This window comes from Pseudophryne corroboree, unplaced genomic scaffold, assembly GCF_028390025.1.
Source record: "Pseudophryne corroboree isolate aPseCor3 unplaced genomic scaffold, aPseCor3.hap2 scaffold_1437, whole genome shotgun sequence".
Taxonomy (NCBI): Eukaryota; Metazoa; Chordata; class Amphibia; order Anura; family Myobatrachidae; genus Pseudophryne; species Pseudophryne corroboree.
The window spans coordinates 17,795-45,130 of NW_026968065.1; the positions used below are offsets into that span (position 1 = coordinate 17,795).

At 39.4% G+C, this 27,336-nt stretch overlaps 1 non-coding gene and 1 pseudogene across 1 annotated transcript; one reads left to right on the forward strand and one right to left on the reverse strand.

The window, feature by feature from the left end:
• The first annotated feature begins 13,440 nt into the window (after positions 1-13,440).
• Positions 13,441-13,603, forward strand: LOC134996870 (U1 spliceosomal RNA). Its single transcript, XR_010199432.1, has one exon. It is a non-coding gene; the product is annotated as a U1 spliceosomal RNA (small nuclear RNA).
• A 3,252-nt stretch (positions 13,604-16,855) lies between these two features.
• Positions 16,856-17,034, reverse strand: LOC134996814 (U1 spliceosomal RNA; annotated as a pseudogene).
• Positions 17,035-27,336: the final 10,302 nt, after the last annotated feature.

The window sequence follows — 27,336 nt, forward strand, 5'->3', positions numbered from 1 at the left end:
TTGGTACTTTCCCATGATGAGTGAGTGCTTCAGGATCTCTTGCATTTACATGTGCAGCAGAGTACTGTTATGAAAGCATGCTGGGTCCATAACCCAGAGGTAGGCAGATTGAAACTATCCTCTGCTATATGCATTTTTTTTTTTGTTAATTAAAGTAATCCAAAACTGGGATTGATATTTTTGCTCTTTTATTTTTACTTAAAGTACAATAACTTTTACCATTTTAATTTGTTTTAATAGTATATTGACAGTATTGTTTTCTTTCAAAAATCCAATTAATTTTCTTTACCCGATTATTAAAATGGTAATTGACAAAAACAAACTACATTGTCACCAGAAGAGCAATACAAAATGTACAAGTGATATATTAAAATCATCTTTCCAGCTTGAATTTCAATGATGCATTGGGGCAACGATTTTGTGAGAAACATCTTCACCCTTAAATAAAGATTTTCTTAATTCCTTACCTGTGTGCTAATTAGATATCACTTTGTTTTCACATTAAACAGACTTCCACATGAGAAAACAGCAAAGATGCAGTGGCGTTAATGTTTCCTGGTGTCAACCTGTATTATTTCCGTAGATATTGAAATGAGGATGCATCTTGCTGCCTTTCCAATGAAGCAAGTTTAATTTAGTAATAGGTGAAAAACCATCCCTACAAAGATGTTAATCAGATACTTGGCTTTGTGGACACTTTTCAGAGAACAAATTTGTTATCATAAAAATAAAGCCAGAAAATGAAGAGCTGTTTAATCACTCAATTGGATTTTTCTGCCAGCATTTTTCTTTTTCTCTGCAACCCACTGCTAAATTGTGCTTCCTAGCTGTTTTTTTTATAAAATCACTTAATCAAATCTAACTCTGATTACATCAGAGAAGGCCAGGTACCCTACACCATAAGAGGGGTTTTGCAATTTTGACTTGTCTACTTAAATATTACCAAAATCTGATCACAATGTCAATTACGTCCCTGGGTGGGATTGAACCACCAACCTTCTGATTAATAGCTGAACACACTAACCGATTGCGCCACAGAGACACTTTGCAAAAAGTACATACTGACAAAGACTAATAAGCATTCATCTAGAACGTTTCCTAGAAAAACTTTAAAAAGTCAATAATCTGGAGAGTTTTTGTAAGATGTTTCTTCCAGCAACCAATGAAGAAACACATTGGTACTTTCGCATGATGAGTGAGTGCTTCAGGATCTCTTGCACTTACATGTGCAGCAGAGTACTGCACTGGAAGCATGCTGGGCCCATAACCCAGAGGTAGGCAGATTGAAACTATCCTTTGCTATATGCATTTTTTTTTTGTTCATTAAAGTAATCCAAAACTGGGATTGATATTTTAGCTTTTATTTTTACTTAAAGTACAATAACTTTTACCATTTTAATTTGTTTTAATAGTATATTGACAGTATTGTTTTCTTTCAAAAATCCAATTAATTTTCTTTACCCGATTTTTAAAATGGTAATTGACAAAAACAAACTACATTGTCACCAGAAGAGCAATACAAAATGTACAAGTGATATATTAAAATCATCTTTCCAGCTTGAATTTCAATGATGCATTGGGGCAACGATTTTGTGAGAAACATCTTCACCCTTAAATAAAGATTTTCTTAATTCCTTACCTGTGTGCTAATTAGATATCACCTTGTTTTCACATTAAACAGACTTCCACATGAGAAAACAGCAAAGATGCAGTGGCGTTAATGTTTCCTGGTGTCAACCTGTATTATTTCCGTAGATATTGAAATGAGGATGCATCTTGCTGCCTTTCCAATGAAGCAAGTTTAATTTAGTAATAGGTGAAAAACCATCCCTACAAAAATGTTAATCAGATACTTGGCTTTGTGGACACTTTTCAGAGAACAAATTTGTTATCATAAAAATAAAGCCAGAAAATGAAGAGCTGTTTAATCACTCAATTGGATTTTTCTGCCAGCATTTTTCTTTTTCTCTGCAACCCACTGCTAAATTGTGCTTCCTAGCTGTTTTTTTATAAAATCACTTAATCAAATCTAACTCTGATTACATCAGAGAAGGCCAGGTACCCTACACCATAAGAGGGGGTTTGCAATTTTGACTTGTCTACTTAAATATCACCAAAATCTGATCACAAGGTCAATTATGTCCCTGGGTGGGATTGAACCACCAACTTTTTGATAAATAGCTGAACACACTAACCAATTGCGCCACAGAGACACTTTGCAAAAAGTACATACTGACAAAGACTAATAAGCATTCATCTAGAACGTTTCCTAAAAAAACTTTAAAAAGTCAATAATCTGGAGAGTTTTTGTAAGATGTTTCTTCCAGCAACCAACGAAGAAACACATTGGTACTTTCGCATGATGAGTGAGTGCTTCAGGATCTCTTGCACTTACATGTGCAGCAGAGTACTGCAATGGAAGCATGCTGGGCCCATAACCCAGAGGTAGGCAGATTGAAACTATCCTTTGCTATATGCATTTTTTTTTGTTCATTAAAGTAATCCAAAACTGGGATTGATATTTTAGCTTTTATTTTTACTTAAAGTACAATAACTTTTACCATTTTAATTTGTTTTAATAGTATATTGACAGTATTGTTTTCTTTCAAAAATCCAATTAATTTTCTTTACCCGATTATTAAAATGGTAATTGACAAAAACAAACTACATTGTCACCAGAAGAGCAATACAAAATGTACAAGTGATATATTAAAATCATCTTTCCAGCTTGAATTTCAATGATGCATTGGGGCAACGATTTTGTGAGAAACATCTTCACCCTTAAATAAAGATTTTCTTAATTCTTTACCTGTGTGCTAATTAGATATCACCTTGTTTTCACATTAAACAGACTTCCACATGAGAAAACAGCAAAGATGCAGTGGTGTTAATGTTTCCTGGTGTCAACCTGTATTATTTCTGTAGATATTGAAATGAGGATGCATCTTGCTGCCTTTTTAATGAAGCAAGTTTAATTTAGTAATAGGTGAAAAACCATCCCTACAAAGATGTTAATCAGATACTTGGCTTTGTGGACACTTTTCAGAGAACAAATTTGTTATCATAAAAATAAAGCCAGAAAATGAAGAGCTGTTTAATCACTCAATTGGATTTTTCTGCCAGCATTTTTCTTTTTCTCTGCAACCCACTGCTAAATTGTGCTTCCTAGCTGTTTTTTTTATAAAATCACTTAATCAAATCTAACTCTGATTACATCAGAGAAGGCCAGGTACCCTACACCATAAGAGAGGGTTTGCAATTTTGACTTGTCTACTTAAATATCACCAAAATCTGATCACAAGGTCAATTACGTCCCTGGGTGGGATTGAACCACCAACCTTTTGGTTAATAGCCTTACACACTAACTGATTGCGCCACAGCGACACTTTGCAAAAGTACATACTGACAAAGGCTAATAAGCATTCATCTAGAACGATTCCTAGAAACATTTTAAAAAGTCAATAATGTGGAGAGTTTTTGTAAGATGTTTCTTCCATCAACCAATGAAGAAACACATTGGTACTTTCCCATGATGAGTGAGTGCTTCAGGATCTTTTGCACTTACATGTGCAGCAGAGTACTGTAATGGAAGCATGCTGGGTCCATAACCCAGAGGTAGGCAGATTGAAACTATCCTCTGCTATATGCATTTTTTTTTTGTTAATTAACGTAATCCAAAACTGGGATTGATATTTTTGCTCTTTTATTTTTACTTAAAGTACAATAACTTTTACCATTTTAATTTGTTTTAATAGTATATTGACAGTATTGTTTTCTTTCAAAAATCCACTTAATTTTCTTTACCCGATTATTAAAATGGTAATTGACAAAAACAAACTACATTGTCACCAGAAGAGCAATACAAAATGTACAAGTGATATATTAAAATCATCTTTCCAGCTTGAATTTCAATGATGCATTGGGGCAACGATTTTGTGAGAAACATCTTCACCCTTAAATAAAGATTTTCTTAATTCCTTACCTGTGTGCTAATTAGATATCACCTTGTTTTCACATTAAACAGACTTCCACATGAGAAAACAGTAAAGATGCAGTGGCGTTAATGTTTCCTGGTGTCAACCTGTATTATTTCCGTAGATATTGAAATGAGGATGCATCTTGCTGCCTTTCCAATGAAGCAAGTTTAATTTAGTAATAGGTGAAAAACCATCCCTACAAAGATGTTAATCAGATATTTGGCTTTGTGGACACTTTTCAGAGAACAAATTTGTTATCATAAAAATAAAGCCAGAAAATGAAGAGCTGTTTAATCACTCAATTGGATTTTTCTGCCAGCATTATTCTTTTTCTCTGCAACCCACTGCTAAATTGTGCTTCCTAGCTGTTTTTTTATAAAATCACTTAATCAAATCTAACTCTGATTACATCAGAGAAGGCCAGGTACCCTACACCATAACAGGGGGTTTGCAATTTTGACTTGTCTACTTAAATATCACCAAAATCTGATCACAAGGTCAATTATGTCCCTGGGAGGGATTGAACCACCAACCTTTTGATCAATAGCTGAACACACTAACCGATTGCGCCACAGAGACACTTTGCAAAAAGTACATACTGACAAAGACTAATAAGCATTCATCTAGAACGTTTCCTAGAAAAACTTTAAAAAATCAATAATCTGGAGAGTTTTTGTAAGATGTTTCTTCCAGCAACCAATGAAGAAACACATTGGTACTTTCGCATGATGAGTGAGTGCTTCAGGATCTCTTGCACTTACATGTGCAGCAGAGTACTGCAATGAAAGCATGCTGGGCCCATAACCCAGAGGTAGGCAGATTGAAACTATCCTCTGCTATATGCATTTTTTATTGTTAATTAAAGTAATCCAAAACTGGGATTGATATTTTTGCTCTTTTATTTTTACTTAAAGTACAATAACTTTTACCATTTTAATTTGTTTTAATAGTATATTGACAGTATTGTTTTCTTTCAAAAATCCACTTAATTTTCTTTACCCTATTATTATAATGGTAATTGACAAAAACAAACTACATTGTCACCAGAAGAGCAATACAAAATGTACAAGTGATATATTAAAATCATCTTTCCAGCTTGAATTTCAATGATGCATTGGGGCAACGATTTTGTGAGAAACACCTTCACCCTTAAATAAAGATTTTCTTAATTCCTTACCTGTGTGCTAATTAGATATCACCTTGTTTTCACATTAAACAGACTTCCACATGCGAAAGCAGCAAGGATGCAGTGGCGTTAATGTTTCCTGGTGTCAACCTGTATTATTTCAGTAGACATTGAAATGAGGATGCATCTTGCTGCCTTTCCAATGAAGCAAGTTTAATTTAGTAATAGGTGAAAAACCATCCCTACAAAGATGTTAATCAGAGACTTGGCTTTGTGGACACTTTTCAGAGAACAAATTTGTTAGCATAAAAATAAAGCCAGAAAATGAAGAGCTGTTTAATCACTCAATTGGATTTTTTTGCCAGCATATTTCTTTTTCTCTGCAACTCACTGCTAAATTGTGCTTCCTAGCTGTTTTTATAAAATCACTAAATCAAATCTAACTCTGATTACATCAGAGAAGGCCAGGTACCCTACACCATAACAGGGGGTTTGAAATTTTGACTTGTCTACTTAAAGATCACCAAAATCTGATAACAAGGTCAATTAAGTCCCTGGGTGGGATTGAACCACCAACCTTTTGGTTAATAGCCTCACACACTAACTGATTGCGCCACAGCGACACTTTGCAAAAGTACTTACTGACAAAGACTAATAAGCATTCATCTAGAACGATTCCTAGAAACATTTTAAAAAGTCAATAATGTGGAGAGTTTTTGTAAGATGTTTCTTCCATCAACCAATGAAGAAACACATTGGTACTTTCCCATGATGAGTGAGTGCTTCAGGATCTCTTGCACTTACATGTGCAGCAGAGTACTGTAATGGAAGCATGCTGGGTCCATAACCCAGAGGTAGGCAGATTGAAACTATCCTCTGCTATATGCATTTTTTTTGTTAATTAAAGTAATCCAAAACTGGGATTGATATTTTTGCTCTTTTATTTTTACTTAAAGTACAATAACTTTTACCATTTTAATTTGTTTTAATAGTATATTGACAGTATTGTTTTCTTTCAAAAATCCAATTAATTTTCTTTACCCGATTATTAAAATGGTAATTGACAAAAGCAAACTACATTGTCACCAGAAGAGCAATACAAAATGTACAAGTGATATATTAAAATCATCTTTCCAGCTTGAATTTCAATGATGCATTGGGGCAACGATTTTGTGAGAAAAATCTTCACCCTTAAATAAAGATTTTCTTAATTCCTTACCTGTGTGCTAATTAGATATCACCTTGTTTTCACATTAAACAGACTTCCACATGAGAAAGCAGCAAGGATGCAGTGGCGTTAATGTTTCCTGGTGTCAACCTGTATTATTTCAGTAGATATTGAAATGAGGATGCATCTTGCTGCCTTTCCAATGAAGCAAGTTTAATTTAGTAATAGGTGAAAAACCATCCCTACAAAGATGTTAATCAGATACTTGGCTTTGTGGACACTTTTCAGAGAACAAATTTGTTAGCATAAAAATAAAGCCAGAAAATGAAGAGCTGTTTAATCACTCAATTGGATTTTTTTGCCAGCATATTTCTTTTTCTCTGCAACCCACTGCTAAATTGTGCTTCCTAGCTGTTTTTATAAAATCACCGAATCAAATCTAACTCTGATTACATCAGAGAAGGCCAGGTACCCTACACCATAACAGGGGTTTTCGAAATTTTGACTTGTCTACTTAAAGATCAACAAAATCTGATAACAAGGTCAATTACGTCCCTGGGTGGGGTTGAACCACCAACCTTTTGGTTAATAGCCATACACACTAACTGATTGCGCCACAGCGACACTTTGCAAAAGTACTTACTGACAAAGGCTAATAAGCATTCATCTAGAACGTTTCCTATAAAAACTTTAAATAGTCAATAATCTGGAGAGTTTTTGTAAGATGTTTCTTCCATCAACCAATGAAGAAACACATTGGTACTTTCCCATGATGAGTGAGTGCTTCAGGATCTCTTGCACTTACATGTGCAGCAGAGTACTGTAATGGAAGCATGCTGGGTCCATAACCCAGAGGTAGGCAGATTGAAACTATCCTCTGCTATATGTATTTTTTTTGTTAATTAAAGTAATCCAAAACTGGGATTGATATTTGTGCTCTTTTATTTTTACTTAAAGTACAATAACTTTTACCATTTTAATTTGTTTTAATAGTATATTGACAGTATTGTTTTCTTTCAAAAATCCAATTAATTTTCTTTACCCGATTATTAAAATGGTAATTGACAAAAACAAACTACATTGTCACCAGAAGAGCAATACAAAATGTACAAGTGATATATTAAAATCATCTTACCAGCTTGAATTTCAATGATGCATTGGGGCAACGATTTTGTGAAAAACATCTTCACCCTTAAATAAAGATTTTCTTAATTCCTTACCTGTGTGCTAATTAGATATCACCTTGTTTTCACATTAAACAGACTTCCACATGAGAAAACAGCAAAGATGCAGTGGCGTTAATGTTTCCTGGTGTCAACCTGTATTATTTCCGTAGATATTGAAATGAGGATGCATCTTGCTGCCTTTCCAATGAAGCAAGTTTAATTTAGTAATAGGTGAAAAACCATCCCTACAAAGATGTTAATCAGACACTTGGCTTTGTGGACACTTTTCAGAGAACAAATTAGTTAGCATAAAAATAAAGCCAGAAAATGAAGAGCAGTTTAATCACTCAATTGGATTTTTCTGCCAGCATATTTCTTTTTCTCTGCAACCCACTGCTAAATTGTGCTTCCTAGCTGTTTTTTTATAAAATCACTTAATCAAATCTAACTCTGATTACATCAGAGAAGGCCAGGTACCCTACACCATAAGAGGGGGTTTGAAATTTTGACTAGTCTACTTAAAGATCACCAAAATCTGATAATAAGGTCAATTACATCCCTGGGTGGGATTGAACCACCAACCCTTTGATTAATAACCAAACACACTAACCGATTGCGCCACAGAGACACTTTGCAAACTTACATACTGACAAAGGCTAATAAGCATTCATCTAGAACGATTCCTAGAAAAACTTTAAAAAGTCAATAATCTGGAGAGTTTTTGTAAGATGTTTCTTCCATCAACCAACGAAGAAACACATTGGTACTTTCCCATGATGAGTGAGTGCTTCAGGATCTCTTGCACTTACATGTGCAGCAGAGTACTGCATTGGAAACATGCTGGGCCCATAACCCAGAGGTAGGCAGATTGAAACTATCCTCTGCTATATGCATTTTTTATTGTTAATTAAAGTAATCCAAAACTGGGATTGATATTTTTGCTCTTTTATTTTTACTTTAAAGTACAATAACTTTTACCATTTTAATTTGTTTTAATAGTATATTGACAGTATTGTTTTCTTTCAAAAATCCACTTAATTTTCTTTACCCTATTTTTATAATGGTAATTGACAAAAACAAACTACATTGTCACCAGAAGAGCAATACAAAATGTACAAGTGATATATTTAAATCATCTTTCCAGCTTGAATTTCAATGATGCATTGGGGCAACGATTTTGTGAGAAACATCTTCACCCTTAAATAAAGATTTTCTTAATTCCTTACCTGTGTGCTAATTAGATATCACCTTGTTTTCACATTAAACAGACTTCCACATGCGAAAGCAGCAAGGATGCAGTGGCGTTAATGTTTCCTGGTGTCAACCTGTATTATTTCAGTAGACATTGAAATGAGGATGCATCTTGCTGCCTTTCCAATGAAGCAAGTTTAATTTAGTAATAGGTGAAAAACCATCCCTACAAAGGTGTTAATCAGAGACTTGGCTTTGTGGACACTTTTCAGAGAACAAATTTGTTAGCATAAAAATAAAGCCAGAAAATGAAGAGCTGTTTAATCACTCAATTGGATTTTTTTGCCAGCATATTTCTTTTTCTCTGCAACTCACTGCTAAATTGTGCTTCCTAGCTGTTTTTATAAAATCACTAAATCAAATCTAACTCTGATTACATCAGAGAAGGCCAGGTACCCTACACCATAACAGGGGGTTTGAAATTTTGACTTGTCTACTTAAAGATCACCAAAATCTGATAACAAGGTCAATTAAGTCCCTGGGTGGGATTGAACCACCAACCTTTTGGTTAATAGCCTCACACACTAACTGATTGCGCCACAGCGACACTTTGCAAAAGTACTTACTGACAAAGACTAATAAGCATTCATCTAGAACGATTCCTAGAAACATTTTAAAAAGTCAATAATGTGGAGAGTTTTTGTAAGATGTTTCTTCCATCAACCAATGAAGAAACACATTGGTACTTTCCCATGATGAGTGAGTGCTTCAGGATCTCTTGCACTTACATGTGCAGCAGAGTACTGTAATGGAAGCATGCTGGGTCCATAACCCAGAGGTAGGCAGATTGAAACTATCCTCTGCTATATGCATTTTTTTTGTTAATTAAAGTAATCCAAAACTGGGATTGATATTTTGGCTCTTTTATTTTTACTTAAAGTACAATAACTTTTACCATTTTAATTTGTTTTAATAGTATATTGACAGTATTGTTTTCTTTCAAAAATCCAATTAATTTTCTTTACCCGATTATTAAAATGGTAATTGACAAAAGCAAACTACATTGTCACCAGAAGAGCAATACAAAATGTACAAGTGATATATTAAAATCATCTTTCCAGCTTGAATTTCAATGATGCATTGGGGCAACGATTTTGTGAGAAAAATCTTCACCCTTAAATAAAGATTTTCTTAATTCCTTACCTGTGTGCTAATTAGATATCACCTTGTTTTCACATTAAACAGACTTCCACATGAGAAAGCAGCAAGGATGCAGTGGCGTTAATGTTTCCTGGTGTCAACCTGTATTATTTCAGTAGATATTGAAATGAGGATGCATCTTGCTGCCTTTCCAATGAAGCAAGTTTAATTTAGTAATAGGTGAAAAACCATCCCTACAAAGATGTTAATCAGATACTTGGCTTTGTGGACACTTTTCAGAGAACAAATTTGTTAGCATAAAAATAAAGCCAGAAAATGAAGAGCTGTTTAATCACTGAATTGGATTTTTTTGCCAGCATATTTCTTTTTCTCTGCAACCCACTGCTAAATTGTGCTTCCTAGCTGTTTTTATAAAATCACCGAATCAAATCTAACTCTGATTACATCAGAGAAGGCCAGGTACCCTACACCATAACAGGGGTTTTCGAAATTTTGACTTGTCTACTTAAAGATCAACAAAATCTGATAACAAGGTCAATTACGTCCCTGGGTGGGGTTGAACCACCAACCTTTTGGTTAATAGCCATACACACTAACTGATTGCGCCACAGCGACACTTTGCAAAAGTACTTACTGACAAAGGCTAATAAGCATTCATCTAGAACGTTTCCTATAAAAACTTTAAATAGTCAATAATCTGGAGAGTTTTTGTAAGATGTTTCTTCCATCAACCAATGAAGAAACACATTGGTACTTTCCCATGATGAGTGAGTGCTTCAGGATCTCTTGCACTTACATGTGCAGCAGAGTACTGTAATGGAAGCATGCTGGGTCCATAACCCAGAGGTAGGCAGATTGAAACTATCCTCTGCTATATGCATTTTTTTTGTTAATTAAAGTAATCCAAAACTGGGATTGATATTTGTGCTCTTTTATTTTTACTTAAAGTACAATAACTTTTACCATTTTAATTTGTTTTAATAGTATATTGACAGTATTGTTTTCTTTCAAAAATCCAATTAATTTTCTTTACCCGATTATTAAAATGGTAATTGACAAAAACAAACTACATTGTCACCAGAAGAGCAATACAAAATGTACAAGTGATATATTAAAATCATCTTACCAGCTTGAATTTCAATGATGCATTGGGGCAACGATTTTGTGAGAAACATCTTCACCCTTAAATAAAGATTTTCTTAATTCCTTACCTGTGTGCTAATTAGATATCACCTTGTTTTCACATTAAACAGACTTCCACATGAGAAAACAGCAAAGATGCAGTGGCGTTAATGTTTCCTGGTGTCAACCTGTATTATTTCCGTAGATATTGAAATGAGGATGCATCTTGCTGCCTTTCCAATGAAGCAAGTTTAATTTAGTAATAGGTGAAAAACCATCCCTACAAAGATGTTAATCAGACACTTGGCTTTGTGGACACTTTTCAGAGAACAAATTAGTTAGCATAAAAATAAAGCCAGAAAATGAAGAGCAGTTTAATCACTCAATTGGATTTTTCTGCCAGCATATTTCTTTTTCTCTGCAACCCACTGCTAAATTGTGCTTCCTAGCTGTTTTTTTATAAAATCACTTAATCAAATCTAACTCTGATTACATCAGAGAAGGCCAGGTACCCTACACCATAAGAGGGGGTTTGAAATTTTGACTAGTCTACTTAAAGATCACCAAAATCTGATAATAAGGTCAATTACATCCCTGGGTGGGATTGAACCACCAACCCTTTGATTAATAACCAAACACACTAACCGATTGCGCCACAGAGACACTTTGCAAACTTACATACTGACAAAGGCTAATAAGCATTCATCTAGAACGATTCCTAGAAAAACTTTAAAAAGTCAATAATCTGGAGAGTTTTTGTAAGATGTTTCTTCCATCAACCAACGAAGAAACACATTGGTACTTTCCCATGATGAGTGAGTGCTTCAGGATCTCTTGCACTTACATGTGCAGCAGAGTACTGCATTGGAAACATGCTGGGCCCATAACCCAGAGGTAGGCAGATTGAAACTATCCTCTGCTATATGCATTTTTTATTGTTAATTAAAGTAATCCAAAACTGGGATTGATATTTTTGCTCTTTTATTTTTACTTTAAAGTACAATAACTTTTACCATTTTAATTTGTTTTAATAGTATATTGACAGTATTGTTTTCTTTCAAAAATCCACTTAATTTTCTTTACCCTATTTTTATAATGGTAATTGACAAAAACAAACTACATTGTCACCAGAAGAGCAATACAAAATGTACAAGTGATATATTAAAATCATCTTTCCAGCTTGAATTTCAATGATGCATTGGGGCAACGATTTTGTGAGAAACATCTTCACCCTTAAATAAAGATTTTCTTAATTCCTTACCTGTGTGCTAATTAGATATCACCTTGTTTTCACATTAAACAGACTTCCACATGCGAAAGCAGCAAGGATGCAGTGGCGTTAATGTTTCCTGGTGTCAACCTGTATTATTTCAGTAGACATTGAAATGAGGATGCATCTTGCTGCCTTTCCAATGAAGCAAGTTTAATTTAGTAATAGGTGAAAAACCATCCCTACAAAGGTGTTAATCAGAGACTTGGCTTTGTGGACACTTTTCAGAGAACAAATTTGTTAGCATAAAAATAAAGCCAGAAAATGAAGAGCTGTTTAATCACTCAATTGGATTTTTTTTGCCAGCATATTTCTTTTTCTCTGCAACCCACTGCTAAATTGTGCTTCCTAGCTGTTTTTATAAAATCACTGAATCAAATCTAACTCTGATTACATCAGAGAAGTCTAAATACCTAACACCATAACAGGGGGTTTGAAATTTTGACTTGTCTACTTAAAGATCACCAAAATCTGATAACAAAGTCAATTACATCCCTGGGTGGGATTGAACCACCAACCTTTTGGTTAATAGCCATACACACTAACTGATTGCGCCACAGCGACACTTTGCAAAATTACATACTGACAAAGGCTAATAAACAATCATCTAGAACGTTTCCTAGAAAAACTTTAAAAAGTCAATAATCTGGAGTGTTTTTGTAAGATGTTTCTGCCATCAACCAATGAAGAAACACATTGGTACTTTCCCATGATGAGTGAGTGCTTCAGGATCTCTTGCACTTACATGTGCAGCAGAGTACTGCAATGGAAGCATGCTGGGCCCATAACCCAGAGGTAGAAAGATTGAAACTATCCTCTGCTATATGCATTTTTTTTGTTAATTAAAGTAATCCAAAACTGGGATTGATATTTTTGCTCTTTTATTTTTACTTAAAGTACAATAACTTTTACCATTTTAATTTGTTTTAATAGTATATTGACAGTATTGTTTTCTTTCAAAAATTCACTTAATTTTCTTTTCTGTGTGCTAATTAGATATCACCTTGTTTTCACATTAAATAGACTTCCACATGAGAAAGCAGCAAGGATGCAGTGGCGTTAATGTTTCCTGGTGGTAGTGGGGTACTGTGTTTGTGCTTTCCTCTGGTCAGCTCTGGTAAAAGTCAGATTTCTTTGTCTCAGATCTTCCTCTAGCCTTGTTCTTCTTTCGAGAGTTCCCTTGTGCTGCCTCAGTTGGATCTCCTTCACTTGACAGGGGGGTACCCGAGCAGCGACCCTCCCCAGCACTAGCCCAACTCCTACTTACCTGCCAGGTGAGATACTATGATCAGGAAGGTGCTTCTCCCAGGGAAAGGCTCACCCATTGCAATCTGGGTGTGCTGCTCCTGCGATTTCCCCAAATGTGGGAAACTTGACTGCATAATTTGTGTTTCCCCTGGTCGGCTCTCGTATAATTCAGATCTCTTTGTCTCAGGTCTCTCTCCAGCCTAGTTTGCTGTCTGTTTCCACTTCTCTTTTCTTAAACCGCTCCCTTCTATGCCCTTGTGCACCTTAATTAAATCTAACTCTGATTACGTCAGAGAAGGCCAGGTACCCTACACCATAAGAGGGGGTTTGAAATTTTGACTTGTCTACTTAAAGATCACCAAAATCTGATCACAAGGTCAATTACATCACTGGGTGGGAACCTTTTGGTTAATAGCCCATGTAAGTGCAAGAGATCCTGAAGCACTCACTCATCATGGGAATGTACCAATGTGTTTCTTACAAAAATTCTCCAGATTATTGACTTTTTAAAGTTTTTCTAGGAAACGTTCTAGATGAATGATTATTAGCCTTTGTCAGTATGTACTTTTGCAAAGTGTCGCTGTGGCGCAATCAGTTAGTGTGTATGGCTATTAACCTAAAGGTTGGTGATTCAATCCCACCCAGGGACGTAATAGACCTTGTTATCAGATTTTGGTGATCTTTAAGTAGACAAGTCAAAATTTCAAACCCCCTCTTATGGTGTAGGGTACCCGGCCTTCTCTGATGTAATCAGAATTAGATTTGATTAAGTGATTTTATAAAAAACAGCTAGGAAGCACAATTTAGCAGTGGGTTGCAGAGAAAAAAAATTATGCTGGCAGAAAAGTCCAATTGAGTGATTAAACAGCTCTTCATTTTCTGATTTTATGTTTATGCTAACAAATTTGCTCTCTGAAAAGTGTCCACAAAGCCAAGTCTCTGATTAACACCTTTGTAGGAATGGTTTTTCACCTATTACTGAATTAAACTTGCTTCATTGGAAAGGCAGCAAGATGCATCCTCATTTCAATGTCTACTGAAATAATACAGGTTGACACCAGGAAACATAAACGTCACTGCATCATTGCTGCTTCCTCATGGGGAAGTCTGTTTAATGTGAAAACAAGGTGATATCTAATCAGCACACAGGTAAGGAATTAAGAAAATCTTTCTTTATGGGTGAAGATGTTTCTCACAAAATTGTTGCACCAAGGCATCATTGAAATTCAAGCTGGAAAGATGATTTTAATATATCACTTGTACATTTTGTACTGCTCTTCTGGTGACAATGTAGATTGTTTTTGTCAATTACCATTTTAATAATCGGGTAAAGAAAATTAATTGGATTTTTGAAAGAAAACAATACTGTCAATATACTATTAAAACAAATTAAAATGGTAAAAGTTATTGTACTTTAAGTAAAAATAAAAGAGCAAAAATATCAATCCCAGTTTTGGATTACTTTAATTAATAAAAACAATGCATATAGCAGAGGATAGTTTCAATCTGCCTACCTCTGGGTTATGGACCCAGCATGCTTCCATTACAGTACTCTGCTGCACATGTAAGTGCAAGAGATCCTGAAGCACTCACTCATCATAGGAAAGTACCAATGTGTTTCTTCATTGGTTGATGGAAGAAACATCTTACAAAAACTCTCCACATTATTGACTTTTTAAAATGTTTCTAGGAAACGTTCTAGATGAATGCTTATTAGCCTTTGTCAGTATGTACTTTTGAAAAGTGTCGCTGTGGCGCAATCAGTTAGTGTATAAGGCTATTAACCAAAAGGTTGGTGGTTCAATCCCACCCAGGGACGTAATTGACCTTGTTATCAGATTTCGGTGATCTTTAAGTAGACAAGTCAAAATTTCAAACCCCCTCTTATGGTGTAGGGTACCTGGCCTTCTCTGATGTAATCAGAGTTAGATTTGATTAAGTGATTTTATAAAAAAAACAGCTAGGAAGCACAATTTAGCAGTGGGTTGCAGAGAAAAAGAAAAATGCTGGCAGAAAAATCCAATTGAGTGATTAAACAGCTCTTCATTTTCTGGCTTTATTTTTATGCTAACAAATTTGTTCTCTGAAAAGTGTCCACAAAGCCAAGTCTCTGATTAACACCTTTGTAGGGATGGTTTTTAACCTATTACTAAATTAAACTTGCTTCATTGGAAAGGCAGCAAGATGCATCCTCATTTCAATGTCTACTGAAATAATACAGGTTGACACCAGGAAACATTAACGCCACTGCATCCTTGCTGCTTTCTCATGTGAAAGTCTGTTTAATGTGAAAACAAGGTGATATCTAATTAGCACACAGGTAGGGAATTAAGAAAATCTTTATTTAAGGGTGAAGATGTTTCTCACAAAATCGTTACCTCAATGCATCATTGAAATTCAAGCTGAAAAGATGATTTTAATATATCACTTGTACATTTTGTATTGCTCTTCTGGTGACAATGTAGTTTGTTTTTGTCAATTACCATTTTAATAATAGGGTAAAGAAAATTAAGTGGATTTTTGAAAGAAAACAATACTGTCAATATATTATTAAAACAAATTAAAACAGTAAAAGTTATTGTACTTTAAGTAAAAATAAAAGAGCCAAAATATCAATCCCAGTTTTGGATTACTTTAATTAACAAAAAAAATGCATATAGCAGAGGACAGTTGCAATCTGCCTACCTCTGGGTTATAGGCCCAGCATGCTTCCATTGTAGTCCTTTGCTGCACATGTAAGTGCAAGAGATCCTGAAGCACTCACTCATCATGGGAAAGTACCAATGTGTTTCTTCATTGGTTGATGGAAGGAACATCTTACAAAAACTCTCCAGATTATTGACTTTTTAAAGTTTTTCTAGGAAACGTTCTAGATGAATGCTTATTAACCTTTGTCAGTATGTACTTTTGCAAAGTGTCTCTGAGGCGCAAACAGTTAGCGTGTTCAGTTGTTAACCAAAAGGTTGGTGGTTCAATCCCACCTAGGGACGTAATTGACCTCGTTATCAGATTTTGGTGATCTTTAAGTAGACAAGTAAAAATTTCAAACCACCTCTTATGGTGTAGGGTACCTGGCCTTCTCTGATGTAATCAGAGTTAGATTTGATTAAGTGATTTTATAAAAAAAACAGCCACGAAGCACAATTTAGCAGTGGGTTGCAGAGAAAAAGAAATATGCTGGCAGAAAAATCCAATTGAGTGATTAAACAGCTCTTCATTATCTGGCTTTATTTTTATGCTAACAAATTTGTGCTCTGAAAAGTGTCCACAAAGCCAAGTATCTGATTAACACCTTTGTAGGGATGGTTTTTCACCTATTATTAAATTAAACTTGCTTCATTGGAAAGGCAGCAAGTGATGTCATCCAAGCAGTGGGTCAAAGTTGGCTTCAAACCTCGTCTGCTTATGAAAAGAGAAAAGGGGTATGCAGGGCATGGCGGCCTTTTGCGGTGCTTGGATGACCCCTAGTTCGCATTAAATAATGCAGTCGAGTTTCCCACATTTGGGGAAATCACAGGGGTCAGCATACCCAGAATGCAATGAATGAACCGCACCCTGGGAGAACAGTCTTCATGACCATGGTATCTCCTATGCAAAATAAGTATGATTTGGGATAGGGCTGGGGAGGGCCGCTGCTCAGGCACATCTCTGTCAAGTAAAGGAGATTCAACTGAGGCAGCACAAGGGAACTCTCATCTGGGGACAACAACTGCAGGGAGAACACATATTTTCAGATGAACATGGGAGGGCAGAAGGCTGCCTAATACTGAAGCACCCCCAAACAACAAACCAAATGCAACAACTAGTGCAAGCATTCCTGGGGGAAGGCCTGCAGCAGATGGATTTGCATATGGCGATGTCATCCAAGCAGTGGGTCAAAGTTGGCTTCAACCCTCGTCTGCATATGAAAAGAGAAAAGGGGCGTGCAGGGCATGGCGGCCTTTTGCGGCACTTGGATGACCCCTAGTTTGCATTAAACACCTCCACCCTCCGTCGGTGTGGGGCTCATGTTGGCTATGCCCCAGCCCCTGAAGCATTCAAGCTGATTTCTTGCAGCAGCTGGGCACTGTAACAGCTCCAGAGCTGCTCTGTAAGGCAAGTAAAAGGGTGTGGGCCCTGCAGCACTACCTGTAGTTCGCATTGTGCGAGACCCCTAGTTCGCATTAAACACCCCCACCCTCCTTCGGTGTGGGGCTCATGTTGGCCATGCCCCAGCCCCTGAAGCATTCACGCTGATTTCTTGCAGCAGCTGGGCACTGTAACAGCTCAAGAGCTGCTCTGTAAGGCAAGTAAAAGGGTGTGGGCCCTGCAGCACTACCTGTAGTTTGCATTGTGCATTGGAAGGCACAAAGTAAGCAGACGGGAGGAGAAGTCAGGATAGTGCACAAGGGTATAGACGGGAGGGGCTCAAGAAAAAAGAAGTGGAAACAGACAGCAAACTAGGCTTCCAATGCACAATGCAAACTACAGGTAGTGCTGCAGGGCCCACACCCTTTTACTTGCCTTACAGAGCAGCTCTGGAGCTGTTTAATCACTCAATTGGATTTTTCTGCCAGCATAATTTTTCTCTTACGTCCTAGAGGATGCTGGGGACTCCGTAAGGACCATGGGGGATAGACGGGCTCCGCAGGAGACATGGGCACTTAAAGAAAGACTTTAGATCTGGGTGTGCACTGGCTCCTCCCTCTATGCCCCTCCTCCAGACCTCAGTTTACTACTGTGCCCAGAGGAGACTGGGTGCTTTTCAGGGAGCTCTCCTGAGTTTCCTGACAGAAAGTATATTTGTTAGATTTTTTTATTTTCAGGGAGCCTGCTGGCAACAGACTCCCTGCATCGAGGGGCGGAGGGGAGAGATGCACACCTACTTCTGTGAGTTGATAGGCTCTGCTTCTTAGGCTACTGTACAGCATTAGCTCCAGAGGGATCGGTACGCAGGTCTCACCCTCGCCGTCCGTCCCAGAGCCGCGCCGCCGTCCCCCTCGCAGAGCCGGAAGATAGAAGCCGGGTGAGTATGAGAAGAAAAGAAGACTTCAGAGGCGGCGGAAGACTTCATGATCTTCACTGAGGTAACGCACAGCAGTAAAGCTGTGCTCCATTGCTCCCATACACCTCACACACGGCAGTCAGTGTAAGGGTGAAGGGCTCAGGGGGGACGCCCTGGGCAGCAATATAGACCTCTCTTTGGCAAAATAAATATATATGCAGCTAGGCACTATATATATATATATAAGAGCCCCCGCCATTTTTTTACTATATTTGAGCGGGACAGAAGCCCGTCGCTGAGGGGGTGGTGCTTCTCCCTCAGCACTCACCAGCACCATTTTCTCCACAGCACCGCTGAGGGGAAGCTCCACGGACTCTCCCCTGCTTATACCACGGTAGAAAGAGGGTCTTAAAGAAGAGGGGGGCACATAATTAGGCGCATATATATATGGAAATACAGCGCTACTGGGTAAACATAAAATTATTGTGTTTTTTTCCTGGGTCATATAGCGCTGGGGTGTGTGCTGGCATACTCTCTCTCTCTGTCTCTCCAAAGGGCCTTGTTGGGGAACTGTCCTCAGATAAGAGGATTCCCTGAGTGTATGGTGTGTCGGTACACGTGTGTCGACATGTCTGAGGTAGAAGGCTCTCCTAGAGAGGAGCAGGAGCAAATTAATGTGGTGTCTCCATCGACAACGCCGACACCTGACTGAATGGATATGTGAAATGTTTTAAGTGCTAATGTAAACTTATTACACAAGAGATTAGACAAAGCTGAAGCTAGGGAACAGTCAGGGAGTCAACCCATGCCTGTCCCTATGTCGCAGGGACCTTCGGGGTCTCAAAAGCGCCCACTATCCCAAATAGTTGACACAGATACCGACACGGATTCTGACTCCAGTGTCGACTACGATGATGCAAAGTTACAGCCAAAATTGGCTAAATGTATTCGATATATGATTATTGCAATAAAAGATGTTTTGCACATCACAGAGTCCCCTGTCCCTGACACGAGGGTACACATCTATAAGGGAAAGAAACCTGAGATAACCTTTCCCCCCTCACATGAGTTGAACGAATTATGTGAAAAAGCTTGGGAATCTCCAGACAAAAAGCTGCAGATTCCCAAAAGGATTCTTATGGCGTATCCTTTCCCGCCAATGGACAGGATACGGTGGGAATCCTCCCCTAGAGTGGATAAAGCATTGACACGCTTATCCAAAAAGGTAGCGCTGCCATCCCAGGATACGGCTACCATCAGGGACCATGCTGACCGCAAGCAGGAGGTTACCCTAAAGTCCATTTACACACATTCTGGTACCTTACTCAGACCGGCAATTGCGTCGGCCGGGGTTGTAGCGCGGTGGCAGCATGGACAGATACCTTATCAGCAGAGATTGAGACCCTAGATAAGGATGCTATGTTATTGACCATAGGGCATATAAAAGATGCTGTCCTATATATAAGAGATGCTCAAAGTGACATTAGTCTACTGGGTTCTAGAATAAACGCTATGTCAATTTCTGCTAGACGAGTCCTATGGACCCGGCAATGGACAGGTGATGCCGACTCAAAAAGGTATATGGAGGTTTTACCTTACAGGGGTGAGGAATTGTTTGGGGAAGGTCTCTCGGACCTAGTCTCCACAGCTACAGCTGGTAAATCAAATTTTTTGCCTTATATTCCCTCACAGCCTAAGAAAGCACCACATTATCAAATGCAGTCCTTTCGATCACAGAGAAACAAGAAAGTACGAGGTGTGTCCTTTCTTGCCAGAGGTAAGGGCAGAGGGAAGAAGCTGCACAACACAGCTAGTTCCCAGGAACAGAAGTCCTCCCCGGCCTCTACAAAATCCACCGCATGACGCTGGGGCTCCGCTAAAGGAGTCCGCCCAGTTGGGGGCACGTCTTCGAGTTTTCAGCCACATCTGGGTTCATTCGCAGGTGGATCCCTAGGCAATAGAAATTGTTTCTCAGGGTTACAAGCTGAAATTCGAAGAGGTGCCTCCTCGCCGGTTTTTCAAATCGGCCCTACCATCTTCTCCCCAGGAAAGGGAGATAGTGTTAAATGCAATTCACAAATTGTATCTTCAACAGGTGGTGGTCAAGGTTCCCCTGCTTCAACAAGGAAATGGAAATTATTCGACCCTGTTTGTAGTCCCAAAACCGGACGGTTTGGTCAGACCCATATTAAATTTAAAATCCCTGAACCTATACTTGAAAAGGTTCAAGTTCAAGATGGAATCGCTAAGAGCGGTCATCGCCAGCCTAGAAGGGGGGGATTTTATGATATCTCTGGACATAAAGGATGCATACCTTCATGTACTCATTTATCCACCTCATCAGGCGTACCTAAGATTTGCGGTACAGTATTGTCATTACCAATTTCAGACGTTGCCGTTTGGTCTCTCCAGAATTTTCTCCGAGAATTTTCACCAAGGTAATGACGGAAATTATGGTGCTCCTGCGAAAGCAAGGTGTCACAATTATCCCGTACTTGAACGATCTCCTCATAAAAGCGAGATCAAGAGAGCAGTTGCTGAACAGCGTATAACTTTCACTGAAGGTGTTACAGCAACACGGCTGGATTCTCAATATCCCGAAGTCGCAGTTGGTTCCTACGACTCGTCTGACTTTGCTTGGGCATTATTCTGGATACGGACCAGAAAAGGGTTTATCTTCCGATAGAAAAGGCCCAGGAACTCATGACTCTGGTCAGGAACCTATTGAAACCAAAACAGGTGTCAGTGCATCACTGCACTCGAGTCCTGGGAATGATGGTGGCATCATACGAGGCCATTCCCTTCGGCAGGTTCCATGCGAGGATCTTGCAATGGGACCTACTGGACAAGTGGTCCGGGTCACATCTACAGATTCATCAGTTGATCACCCTGTCCCCCAGGGCCAGGGTATCTCTCCTGTGGTGGCTGCAGAGTGCTCACCTTCTAGAGGGCCGCAGGTTCGGCATTCAGGACTGGATCCTGGTGACCACGAACGCGAGCCTCCGAGGTTGGGGAGCAGCCACACAGGGAAGAAATTTCCAAGGTCTTTGGTCAAGTCAGGAGACTTGTCTTCACATCAACATCCTGGAGCTAAGGGCCATATACAACGCCCTATGTCAAGCGGAGACCTTACTTCGCGACCAACCAGTTCTGATCCAGTCAGACAACGTCACCGCACTAGTTCATGTAAACCGCCAAGGCGGCACAAGGAGCAGAGTGGCGATGGCGGAAGCCACCAGAATTCTTCGCTGGGCGGAGAATCATGTAAGCTGTCAAAGTCAGAAAAATATCACGATGCACACTGCCATATTTGCACCTCATATGTGTCCCTGCTGCGCATGCGTGCGCTCTCCCGTGCGTGCGCATACTCGCTGTTGCGGGCACCCGCAGGCGCACGGTATGCGCATTTACGGTAGAGATTGTGTGCGTCTAGCGGGCGACTCTTTCGTTACATATTTTCACCATATAATGCATTTTGTAGATTATGGTCCCTTTGATAGATTCTGAAAGTTTAGTTAATGTAGTATGTTCCTGGACAGAGAGATCCCTCATTGTTTGATACGAAGGGTCAGACAGGAGTAATACAGTGGTGTTTAGTATCCATCGGAAGAGTATTTAATTAGCAATATTCCGGTGTTGGTTTGAAGCGGATCAATCGCTCGTGCGAATAGTTATGGACATAAGAAGTTTATGAACATTTACTGTATTTGCACTTACTTATCCATGCGGCGGGAAACCCAGTTTCCCTCCCACCTGAGCTGTTGGAAATAGTCACAGCCCACCTGTATGAATCAACCTATGACCTTTTGTTATAATGCGAAGACGAATTCCTGTGTCCAATGAACAATGAGATTGTAGGGACCATTGAATTGTATTGTGTGTGGGGCATAAATAGACAGGCCGATCACATCCAGCACTCACTCTTCATCGGTTATCATTGCTGAAAATCGGGAGCTGGATGTCCAGAGGCGCATGCGATCGTTTCCTTTGTGCGTAAGTTTTCTCCGTAATCATATTGTCTTTTCTTGTTATTATGGGCCATATCTTTCTCTCTCTCTCTTCTCTTTCTCTCATTTTCTCTTAAACGTACTTGTATTGTATTTACTGTGTAGTTACCTGGTTAGTTAGTCTATGTTATATTGTAGTGTATGACTTGTATTGTATTAATTCTTTTGCAAGTATAACATTCATAATATATATATTAGGCGTTGGACCCTAAGCACGGTATTTGTGTATTTCTTATAGTGTTAAGTATTCTCAGAGCGTCGGTGACGCTCGAACAGCTTTTGAGTTAATAAGGTTATACAGTGTTGCATTTACACCCTATCTCTACACTAAGGTTTTACAGCAAATTACATTGTTTGTGGTTTAGACATAAAGGTTTAACATTGTGAGCGTCGGCGCCGCTCGTGATCTCCTCGTGGTCTCGAGCGTCCGCTACGCTGATAGCGTAGCATTACGGTAGTCGCTCACCTATAAGTGTGCCCGATACCAACAGCGTATTCTCGTGAGCGTCTGTATCGCTTGAGCAGCCCGCTCCCGATACAGCGTCCGTTACGCTATAGCGAACCATTACGTTAGTCAGCAGCCAATAGCGTGCCTGCCTGTGATCTCTTGGCCGTGAGCGAACGTGACGCTTGAGCGTCTCGACCACGGCTAAGCGATTGTTACGCAACGAGCGTACCCTTACGGTACTCCATACGCAAATAGCGTACAGTGTTCTTAGATCTCACAAAGGGTTTTAAATAAGATAAATATTTAGCTTTATCAATTGGCGGCTCGTCCTGTCCTTCACATATCTCTGCTAGGTAATTTCAGCAGACATTATCCATCAGCAAAGGGCGGGAGATCATATTCTTCGCAGTGCTGACGGGATAAGCGTCTGTTTCGCTTAGTAAAGGGTGCTGAAGGAATCCGGGAACCGGAGGTAAGAACAACACACTAGTGTCTTTTAAAACTGTTTATTTCTATCTTGCGTACGCACACACGCATATCTGCATTTCTTTTTCATTCATGTATTTTCATATATCACTCTCCTGTTTGCCATTTTATAATTGATAAAACGTGCTAAGAGAGATTTGTCGCTATTTCATAGTTAAAGTGTAAAAGTAATGCGTTAAGGGATAAAGTGTAAAGCACACACGCAGCTCTACCTAAAGGTAAAAGGAGAGATTGGTGTGTTGCACGGTAGACGACTGAGGATCATCTACATTGATAAAACGTGTTAGTTGTGTTACGGTGGACATTGGTTTTGTATACACGTGTCTCTAACAAAAGGCTGAGACTCGCGTACGCAAAGGCCGACGCACGCAGCGTAAATTATGCAACGGAGCGTCTGGGTACGCCCTCGTAACTCAAATCACACGATAGTGTTGATTTTTAAATAGCACAATAAGCGATAAATAGCGCAATAAGCGATAAATATCGCAACAGGCGATAAATAGCGCAACAAGCGATAAATAGCGCAACAGGCGATAAATAGCGCAAATCTATTTTAAATCCGAAATTTAAATTAACAGATCCTTCTCCAAATTTACAACACATCTGGTCTAAAGAAAAATTTCTGCGCAGAAATAGAAATAGAAACAAAAGTGTGTATGTGGTGAGTGAGTGTTTGTTTTTACAATTTTGGGGATTGAACCACAGAAATCATCGAGTTCTCGTGAAGTACATACGTGTAAGTGACATACGTGGTGGCTAGGGAGGCATCTCTGGTTAAACATAAAATTTGAGCATTAGAGTGTAGCAGACCAGGAGGTCATACTGTAACAGACCAGGAGGTCAGACCAGGAGGTCGCATAACAGACCAGGAGGTCCAAGTACAGCAGACAAGGAAGTCCGCTATAGAGACAAGGCACAACACCAAGAAGGGTTGGTGCGACACCCATATAGGCCATAAAAAGCTCAGGCTGAAGGAATTCGCAGCTGCTGAATGTCGATTCCACTGGTCGCTCCGTACATAAGATTAGTTGCTTATGTGCTGAACGATTGTACCGCACGTAATTGTGTGCATTAAGTTAGTCTGACCAGTACCATTTGTGTACAAACCCGGTCATAAAACTATTTGTACATTCTGACGTTATTTGTGTAATTTTTTATTTTCTGAAGGGAAGTTCGCTGGTCACTCAGGAATTGTCCAACAACCAATAGTTACTGGAAAGAGTAAGTGTTCTTCGGATATCTCTCGCATGTTCCAGTAAATAGAGGTTCATAGGGGCCCTGGGTCGAGTACGCCAGCGCTATATCAGTGTGTGGGCGTATTGGTCGGCGTGGGCGAGTGAGTGAGGTGCTCGGTAAACTTCACCGTCAACCTATCTTTTAATATTTTGGTTTTTTGTAAGGGTTCGCAGAAGACCCTGAGATAAAGGTCAGAGGTAGAGCAAGCAACACCTGCAAATTATGGGGGCCAGTTGTTCAGGAAGGGGGCGATCAACCTCGGTTCGGGTTGATTCAGTAAACCGACCAGTCGGGTCGGCAAGGTATGTAATGTGTGAAAAATATGGTTTACATACAGAAATTTTATGTGATGAATGGGAGAGAATGACAGTACATGACGGGGAGAAATTCCCAAGAGTAGGTAGCTTCAGCCCAGAAGTGTTAATGAATTTAAGGAGGAGGATATGTCTCATTAAATCAACAAAGAGACGAATCCAACATTATGATTATTTGCAGCTATGGCAACAGGAGGGTGAAATACAGAGAGGATTGGCTCTGGCGGCGGGATCTGGCCCTATCAGGAAACTGATAGCCACGGCCCCGCCGCCACCATACATATCAGGAGAGAAATTGGTTGCGGAGAATGACGCATCAGGGGGTAACAAACAGGCACTTAGCAACTGTATAAATGTTAAGGATAATGTTAATAAGTTAACCAATGCAAGCATTAACCCGTGCAAGTTGTACCCTGTTTTGAACTTTCCCCAGGAGTGTGATCAAGAGGACGAATCGGCAACAATATCGGCGCTCTCTCTAGCAGCCACTATATCAGAAACGACAGTAGGCACGGCCCAACCCATAAGATTAGTAACAAAGCCCCCTAGCGGAGGGACAGGTGAGGTCGTATCAACGGGTAAGTACGGCACCTTACACTATGCTGAAACCATTTCACCACAGGCTGTAGAATCTACACAGAATGATGTTAGTAGACTTAATCCTGTTAGGGTAATAGCTGTTCCAAATGGGAAAACTGACACATCAGGAGTCACTCCTATCAGGAACATTGCCATGTATATCCCATTTTCCAGAATGGAATTAAGGACCATAGTGTCTGAATTCCCTGACCCCAGAAAATACTTAGTTGCTAGCCAAAAATACATCAGAGACCTAGGAAACACTTTAGAGCCCAATAACAAAGACTGGCAGATATTGCTGAGGGCATGTTTACCCTCCAATGTCGACTCAGCTCAATTTTTAGCTGACTGTGGATTGGATCTGGATGTACCTCTTACAGATGTGTACAACAAAGATAACGTAAAAAGAATAAATTTACAGTTAAAGGAGTATTTCCCAGCTGTAGCCAAATGGAATAGAATTTTTTCCATTAAACAAAAAGAGACAGAAACAGCTGCTGATTATTTTCACTGGGCATTATTAGAAATGGCAAAGTACACTGGCATAGAGGACATTAGGACCAATGCAAACCATCAAGAAGTAGCAGTATCTGTGCTAATGGATGGTTTAAAAGAAGCATTAAAGACAAGGGTACAGACCACGCAACCATGTTGGCGAGGTCTGTCAGTGGCTACTTTGAGAGAGGCTGCTATTGATCACGACCGGAATATCACCAGACACAGGGAGTCGCAAGGTGATAAGTTAATGTCAGTAAGTATACAGGCCCTGACCACAAAACAGCCTGTGTTTATATCACCAAACCCTGTGGGTAAGTCAAATGTGGTAACATGTTATTTTTGTCATAAACAGGGACACATAGCACGAGACTGTAGAGCGAAAAATTCGCAAAGATCTTACCAACCCCCTAGACAACGACACGACACACGACATTGGGAGCAAGGTCCGCAGAGACGGAGTTATGAGCCACATGCAGGAGAAACAAAAAGATACCCCCCGAACAGAGACTGGCAAACTCCTGGCAGTTCCCATTTAACCCCTTCACAAGTAGTTGCTGCCAGCGGGATTCAGGGAGGTCACCATACCCAATAGGGGTGTAGCCATACCTGTAATCTGCAGCCAGTAAAATTGATTGCAAGCCTTGGGAGTGAACCTGAAATTGCAATCAATGTAGCTGGTAAATCATTAAACTTTCTTGTAGACACAGGGGCGGCCAAATCAGTGATAAATTCGACAGTGGGCATGAGAACCACTGGTAAGACAATTCCAGCCATAGGGGTAACGGGAGTAGTCCAGCACTACCCTGTTAGCAAACCAGCCGAGATTACAGTAGGGCCTTTACATACCAAGCATTCCTTTTTGCTGGCTGCATCGGCACCGACTAATCTCCTGGGAAGAGACTTATTGTGTAAAATGGGGTGCGTCATTTATTGTACTCCTGAAGGTGTATTCTTGGACATACATGAGAATCACGCTCAGGAAGTGCGAGACATGTTAGACTCCCCATCAAAATTAATGTCACATACCATTATGACAAATAGGACTCCATCCAAAGTAGAAGAAATGACATCCCAGATACCAGAGTCACTTTGGACTAAAGATGGACAGGACACTGGATTAATGGCAAACGTAGCTCCTGTAGTTGTACAAGTAAAAGATGGTAGGATAGCTCCAAAAATCCCACAGTACCCTCTGAAGCCAGAGGTGGAGTTAGGAGTGTATCCCGTAATAGAGCGCTTGCTACAACAGGGTATTCTGGTAAGAACGTCCAGCACTGCCAATAGTCCCATCTTCCCTGTGAAAAAGAGTGGGGGGAGGGGTTACCGGCTAGTGCAGGATCTAAGGGGGATCAACA